The following is an 8,253-nucleotide window of genomic DNA, read 5'->3' on the forward strand; positions in this document are numbered from 1 at the left end:
TCTTCTTCCCTGTCATCGATGACTAGAGGGGTCGCCTCCTCATATGTGATCCCAAGCTTTCCCAACGCCTCCTCTAGTTGTTCCCTAGCCGTCTGCGAGGAGCTAGGGTCCGTCTTGTTCTGCTTGCCGCCAGCCGATGTCGCCATCTTCTGCCGGAATCAGGTGTCGCCCCGCCGGAGAGATCCGATGAGCATTTCTCCGTCCACCGAAACCCTAATCGCCGCCGCCAGGGTTTTTAGGTTTTCAGTTGCGTCCGACTGCAAAGTGGCCTAAGCAATCCAGACTGAAATAGATTGTTCTACAGTTTTTTATTCTTGTTCGATTAGCCATGAATTTAGAACCTCGAATCTTAAGGCTCACAAACTTGTAAAGTTCGTCATGTTTGGTTAGGTCATCCTGGAAATCTGATTTCGTCTCAATTTGGTGACCGTTGAATAAAGCTTCGTGGGTTTGTTAAAAAAAATGTGTTTTTTGAATTTTTCTATTCAGTTTTGTGGGGCGGCGGCCGTTTGTTCTAGGTGAGAAGGGTTGACCGAGGCCGGGCGGAGATGGCGGAGGGGAAGGCGAGTCTCCTCGCCGGTGAGGCGGAGATGGTGCGCGGCCAGTCCCCGCATGGAGAGCTCGTAGGCACGAGGCGTGCTTCACAGGGATGGCTCCAGGTTGGAGAGATGTGGGCATGAAGAGGAGCTCAACGGAGCTGCCCCGTCGTGCTCGCCACCAGCAAACTCCAGTCGGTTGGGGCAGTACTAGTCGCCGGCGCCGATGAGGCGCAAGGTATATTTATTCGCCCCCCTGCAGTCCTCGCTCCGTCCAATTTTTGTCCTATGTGTCTGCCCTCCTTCGTGCTTGATTCAGTTCGTCGTGATTCTCGCCGGCGCCGGTGGTTTAGTTCGTTGGTCTTTGGCAGGAATGTTTTGCGGTAGCTTAGTTCAACCGTGGCGATTTTTCTAGTGATTCATCAGAAACGCGCCCTGAATTTGTTGCAGCCACCTCTTCCGCGCGTGTCATCCTATCCCCAAAATATCCCTCGCCAAGTGCATGTTGTCTTGGATGTAGATGTCTATTTTTGTTTCTACGAAGTGTTGAGTGTCAAATTTTCATTTACTAAGCAGATGGTGTGTGGAGCAGGTACATGTATACATTTTCTGGCATAAATTGTTTAGGTGGCAGTCCTAAACTGAAATTATGAAATTTAGTTCATATTTTTGGAGGTATACAAGCAGTGCGGCATGTCACTCGCAACTCATGTTTATTTCAGTCATTCTCAAGCAAGTGGATGTGATCTAGTTTTGGTACTGTAGGTTATGCAGGCCGGCGTGCCGGAGACGGCACCATTCTCTCACTGCGGTGGCATCCATTACCCGACGACGGCGTGGATTTAGGACTGTTATACGTTTATGGAGCCTCGTGTCAGCAATTATCCAAAAACTACAGGGTTGTTGACAGCTCAAACCTCGGCCAACATGGTCGGTCGGAACCATCATGAGCTAGCAGGCAGCTGAGGTCTGCACAGGCTTGCTACGGGCAAAAACGTTAGATGCGGCTAATGCATGTAGGCGAAGGGTTTCTTTCTGTTATGCGGCGTCATAGACAAGTACAGCGGCTAGCGACGATTTATTCAGTGCGAAGAGTCATTATGGCAGCAGCTGGTAGATGAACTTCAGTGACAGCAATGCATGCAAATCAAGTGTTTTTGTGTCGTGTTATTAAGGACAACAGCTAGGAAGAATACATTCAGGTTATTAGTTTACAACTTGATCTCTTCGCCTTCTTCTTCATTTTAATTCTTTTTATTACGTGAATAACATTTTATGTTATTAAGAGTCAGAGCTATAGTGAGCAGTTTGTTTTGTACAGCCATGAGATGCAACATTTTTTTTTACTTTTTACTGTTAGTCATCAGTTTGTTTTTACTTTTTTTTGCCGCATTAGTATGTTTGTAGCAGACTAGTAGTACCAGATTATGTGATGTTATAAAGTTGTTCATTTCCTATCAATTTTCCTTAACATAGTTGGTTTTGTTCATGTAGACTCCATCTCACGGCATGGGCTGGGCATATTGAGTGTGAAATGCCTTTGGAAGCACAAGCTGATGTTAAAGGCTGCAGAAATGGACGACACCGTTGTGATCCATTAGTATTTGATTCCAGCCAAGTGTCGAGATTAGCAATGTTCAGTCCACCATGAGCTTTAGCCTTCGTTTTGTACTTTTTTTGGGTAACATTTAGTCCATCCTTTTTTATCACGAGGAACATGAGCCGCTGAAGTAATGTGAAGACTGGGTAGTTTCTTCAGTTTCTTTCGTCATTGTTTAGGCATGAGCAGATGAAGTAATGTGAAGACTAGGAGGGCCACACAGGCATTTGTGTCTAAGTTAGTTAGCATAATTTTTTACATTCATTTCAAAGTCCATCATTTTTATCATCGAGAGAAGATCAGTTATCTCTGTTTGTTAGTTTAAGTCATCTTTCATTCACTCACCTTAGTTTCTTACTGTACCTCAGTATCTTAGTTCAATTGGTTTTTCTCTCTTCAGTTGTACATTTTTCTAGGTTTCAGTTTCAGTGTCTCCTTTCCTTAGTTTCGTATCTCCTTTTCAGTTTTAGTCTCATTTGTTCCTTAGTTTCATTATGTCGAAATTACCTTTCCTCTTATTTCAGTCCTTCATGTTGTGATTGTTCAGTTTATTCATTCGATCGTTTCCGTGAGTGCTCAGTGTTCAATTTGTATTCATTCTCTATCTCAGTCCTTCAGTATATATGTCCTCAGTTTTCTTCAGTTTCAGATTTCTGTATTTTAGGTTCAGTGTCATTTTAAGTCTTATTCAGGTTTCAGTTATTTGTATCTTTCTCGTGCTACTCGTTCATGTTCCTTGTCCTCAGTTGTTTTGTCATTTCAGTATTTCAGTTTTAGTAATTGTTCAGATCGTCGTCACATCTTCTGTTAGACTATAAGTCAATGTTCAGATAGTTGACTCATCATTGTTCAGTTGTTCTTGCATCATCTTAGTCATATTCAGTAGGTGTTTTTTTTTCGTTATCTCATGTTCAGTCTTTCTCTGTAAAAGAAATCCAGTATGTGTCACTTTTTCCTTCAGTTACAGTCATGATTATCGTCATGTTTCAGTTTTGTAGTCAGTCTTCGTTGTTATGGTCATTAATTCCCCTAGGACAGTTAGCTAGTTTTACTTTTACCAAGTCATTTTCATTCCTGAAATAAAGGTATTATTATTCCTCAGCCATCAATTATCTTCTTTTGTCCTGAGTGTCCAGTTTGCCTCTTTGTTCAGTCTGCTCATGATTAACTCAGCAAGTCTCCCACACTAGTGTTTATCAGTATCTCAGTTCTAGTTTTCATTTTCCTCATGATTGCACAGTTTTAGTTTTAGTTTCTTCAGTCTCTGTTAAGTGTTTGTATACTCAGTGATTGATCAATTATCAGATTTTTATGCAGGAAGGTGATCGCATTTTTATTGAGTTCTTCTCTGCCAAGTGGAACAACAGGGACACAAGTAAGCCTTATCTAACTCTAGTACATTTTCTTTATGTATAAAATGATTCACAAGTAAGGCAATCACATAAATGCAGCATATATGTATAAATGAAAATTTCAGTGAAGGAAGGGCAGTGTGTTGCTACCTGAGATGATTCCCCTTGGGGTGGCTCCAGGTGGTTGTGCTCTGGATCGTAAGCAGTAACCCTCAGATGCTTCCTCCGGCTCAGCATGCATGCTTGTTTCATTTGATTCAGGTGTGTGTTCTCCACCCGCAGCAACCGATGTTTTTTCAGTTTTCATTAGTCTCTATCTTCGGAAGTAGTTTCGCATGTACCTCTTCTCTAAAGGAATGGAAAGTCGCATACTGTCAAAGCGTTCCCTTTTCAGTCAAGTATTTTGACTTATATCACTCAGCGGACAATGCATGGTTCCTTCATGTTTGTATTATTTCTGTATCTCAGTTTGTTTTTGATTTATCCCCTGCACAGGATGAAGTGCCAAGTGTGTTTCTCCTACTGGCAAGACACGGATGCGAACAGCACATCGTTTCTTCACTTTTAGGTTTTCTGTATTTCATGGTTAGGTTCAGTGTTATTTTCAGTCTTATTCAGATTTCAGTCTTTCTGTAGACTTCTCCTGCTGGGTAATCGTTGGGTAAATCAAGGGCTAGGCATACGAACAAACACAGCCATATGATATAATCATTGAATATTTGTAATTTTGGGTAAATCAAGGGCTAGGCATATAGGCAACTCAATTGAACATGAATTCTAGACATATGAAAGAACCGACACGGCGAAAATCTTTTTTAAAAGGAAAAAACATGTGTTCCTCACAATGAGTACTACTAGGAGATTTGCCTTAGAAGTTTAAAGGTTTCTGAACAATTCATCGCCCAACATCGGAGTGCGGACTGAATCCGACTCTAGTCGTCGGTGTTGCCATTGTTCCAGGGACATGGGTCATCTCCTCCTACCATTGTTGTTATCTTCCCTTTCTCTTCTTGCTGCTGCTTCCTGTCAATAACAAACGTTAGGGTGCAGTCGATGGTGAAGCTATCTTCATTTAGGCACGACGCCGCCTCTAGCTCTGTCTTCTTGACGATTAAGGGGTTGAACACGAAGTTGTGGCCGCCTAGCATCTGCTTCCTGTAGAAGAGAGCGTGCTTGTTGCTCTTGTCCAAGATTTGGATGGCGATGTCGATCCCTGAATCTGAGTGCACGACGGAGATGTCGCTTGTTGAGTGTCTCACTGCTTTGATGGAGATGGAGTCGGCTGAAGTTTCGTTAGATCCATTGGGGTAGAGTATGATGCACCAAGCGAAACCGATGAAGCGAAACTTGCGCACAGTCAGCAACGACGCGGTTGGCATCTGTGCAAATTTTGAGTAGCCCGAGATCGTGATCGAGTGGTGAATCGTCGACGGCGACGGGCAGCTGTAGGGTATCACATCATACTTTTCATCGGCCATCATCATTGATGCCTTAGAAAGGTTGGAGTTGCACTTTAGAGCTAGCAGATTTCGATATAAGCTTCCTCTAAGCCGGCGCCACCATTTGGATCTAGCTGCTGCCTTCTTTTGCCTCTTCTGCTTCTTCGTGTCGATGAACGTGAGAGTGCACCTCACGGGGATGTTGTCGTTGTGAACGCAAGATGTCACCTCCAGATCGCTCCTATTGAGCTTCACGGACACGAGCGGGATGTCACCGCCGAGTTCGTGCTCCTCGTGGAAGATGGTGCGCTCCCAGGTGTTGTCTAGGATTTCTATCGACACGTTGATGCGTGAGGCGAAGCTTGAGCCGCCATGGGGAGAGATCCAGACAATGACACTGTTAGGTACGCCCCTGATGAAATCATCGGGAGTCAACTTGACTTCCCAGGCTCCGCGGAAGAACAACCACCGGATCAGGGTCGTCGGGGAGCCAGGGGGCTTCAGCCAGAGATTAGAGAAGCCGGGGATCGCGAAGAGTTCCATCATGGACTCCGTCGTCGGGAACGTGACGCTTGCCATCGATGATGGTGGATTAAGTCGAAGTCGACCTGGAGATTGGAAAACTCAAAACGGAATGAGCGCCGGCCTGCTTTGCATAGCGTATATTAAGATAAGTATATGGAAGGACAATCGTCGTTAAGATCGTGTTGCCGCCTTTCATAACCATGCATATGAAGGACTTTCTTAACTTGATCGACAATGCATTTTCCGGTAGTAATTTAATCCATGATTTGACTTCCTGTATTAATGTGATTGTGCCCATATTAAATAAATGTTACTTAATCTTGTCGTGATTTAATTTCCTAATTATATTTTAGAATTTTATTTCCTAATACCTTATTGGCCTCACTACAGGAAATACTTCTCAGCCGTGTATGTTTCATACATGGCAAAGGTCATTTTAAACACGGCGAACAGTAAGTTGAGTGTTACACTTGGCATAGTGCATTCGGCTTAGAATGTTTCAGCTTAGAGTCTATAAGCCGAGTGTCACTTATCGGGCATACAACTTATAGGTAAGCTGAGAGTATAAAGTAGGGGCACACGGCAAACAAAGTGGGATCACGACCGGCAACATGAAGCAGACGTGCCACGCGGCCCACCTGTAAGCCGAGTGTTCTTATAAGCCGCGTGCTAGGTAGAATACACGATTTACACGTAAGCCATAACATCTACTCCCTCCGTTCCCAAATATTTGTCTTTCTAGGCATTTCAAATAGACACAACATACGGATGTATGTAGACATATTTTAGAGTGTAGATTCACTCATTTTGCTCCGTATGTAGTCACTTGTTGAAATTTCTAAAAAGACAAATATTTGGGAGCAGAGGGAGTAGCTTAGCCATGTGTTGCGGGAAGTGCATGGCTTACAGATAAGCCGAGTGCTGGTTATAAGCCGAAAGTCCTTTAAGAGTCACCGTTTATTCATATGCCGTGTCTGGCTTTCTAACACTGGTCGGGGCTCGAGCATTTGCCATGTGTCACATATAAACCGTGTACTATGTGGGCCGACACTCGGCTATAACTAAACCGGTAGGTGCAGACTGGTTCTTGTGGTTCTGTAAGCCGAGTGCGTTTATACATACGCGGCTTTTAGATGAATACAAGCCGAGTGCATTTACTGGGCGGTACGGCTTAGCTACATACACCGAGTGCTTTATCATGGGCTAGACGGCTTAGAAGTCGTAAGCTGAGTGTAATACTCGGCTTATATACCAAACTGCATTTTTCTATCTGTTTGTTGTGACAACCCTGCAATTGAAACAAAAGAATATATAACTCCATCAATATATATCCAACAATAGATACATCGAGTATACACATGCATAGATAACTCCATCAAGTTCAAAATATGCATACATATCCAACGATAGATACATCAAGTTCACACATGCATATATAACTCCGTCAAGTGCATACATATCCAACAAATTTAGAACCAAAACCAAGTTCGCGAGTGCATAATTGGTAACATAGTTGCACATTCACACCAAACATAACCATATTGTTCATCAACACACAGTTCGCACCCATGAGCTCCACTGCTAAGAACATAGCATGTACGTCCACCGTTGATGGCATCCTCTTTGCAAACCTACAAATTCATTATGACAAGAAAATTTAGATGCAAATTTTCAACAACATACATAGTTTCAATCTTGGGTTTTAAGTTTGTAAGTAAACATCAATACAAAGTTTACAAAGAAGTTTGAGATCTAAGTTCAAAATAAAAAGCGTAAGTTCACAACCAAGCTTGCTTCGCCATACCGTTTGCATTTTGTTGCATCATCTGTAAAACAATCACGAAAGATATTTCATCAGTTGTAGAAGAAGAATAGCAAATATAACATCAATAGAAAAGAAGTAACATTTTCCCCAATGTATACTAACCGTGCAAGATATCATCGATACCAAAATGACGACGAACTGAACAAAGATTATGTTCTTCAGCCCATCAAACCCGGTCTGACCTACACCCTTGCCTACTCCATCATTGCACTTCGCTATGAGCACGAACTTGGAGTAATGATCCTCTGCCTGCTGCCTAGTTGGAAACCCTTTATAGAAGGTATTGTTGTGACCGTCCACCTGTTCACTACATTCCTCCCACGTATCGTACACTCCAGGAGACCTCCCTCTACACACCATATGCCACCTCATCTACCAAGAGAAGAACACGCATGATTTGAACAAGCAAAACATGAGAAGCAATCGGATTTTAGAAGAAAAAAATAACATAGACAACATAAGCATTAATGATTCAGATACCCAAAAGCACCATCAGAAGTCGACATCAGTAGCTACATTCAGTACATCAGCATCAAACTATCTAACAAGGCTACTCTTAGAATGGAGCTCTATCCAGACTGGTAGTCTGTGAAGCCGATGAGTGTGGAGTCGGAAGAGGTGGGGATCTCCCCCTCAGTGGAGGAGCAAGCGTCGCCGGGAATGGCGGCCGGCGGAATCAGTGGCACAAGGTCGACACTCTCCTTAGGTACTTCTTCCCTCTTGGAAAGATCCTCAATTTTTTTTAATAAGGATGAGTTGTGGGTCCACCTTAAGGAGCGCCGCCAAGCGGTCCTCACTCGCGCGCGACTCCTCGACTGTGGAGTTGACCCTAGAAGAAGCTGCGTCATCGGTGGAAGCCATAACGTCGAGAAAGATGCTAGCACCTTCTACCACACAATGAAAAATAATATAAGTATATATGAAATTCTAGGATGTAATCTCAAACCTAAAAGGACATGTGTGTTGAATTCTAGGA

At 43.2% G+C, this 8,253-nt stretch overlaps 1 long non-coding RNA gene across 1 annotated transcript; it reads left to right on the forward strand.

Moving 5' to 3' along the window:
• Positions 1 to 474: 474 nt before the first annotated feature.
• LOC123057866 (uncharacterized) lies at positions 475 to 3,881 on the forward strand. Its single transcript, XR_006426984.1, has 4 exons — positions 475 to 774; positions 1,302 to 1,738; positions 2,031 to 3,511; positions 3,614 to 3,881. It is a non-coding gene; the product is annotated as an uncharacterized lncRNA (long non-coding RNA).
• The last annotated feature ends 4,372 nt before the right edge of the window (positions 3,882 to 8,253 follow it).

The sequence above is a fragment of the Triticum aestivum genome, chromosome 1A (assembly GCF_018294505.1).
Source record: "Triticum aestivum cultivar Chinese Spring chromosome 1A, IWGSC CS RefSeq v2.1, whole genome shotgun sequence".
Taxonomy (NCBI): Eukaryota; Viridiplantae; Streptophyta; class Magnoliopsida; order Poales; family Poaceae; genus Triticum; species Triticum aestivum.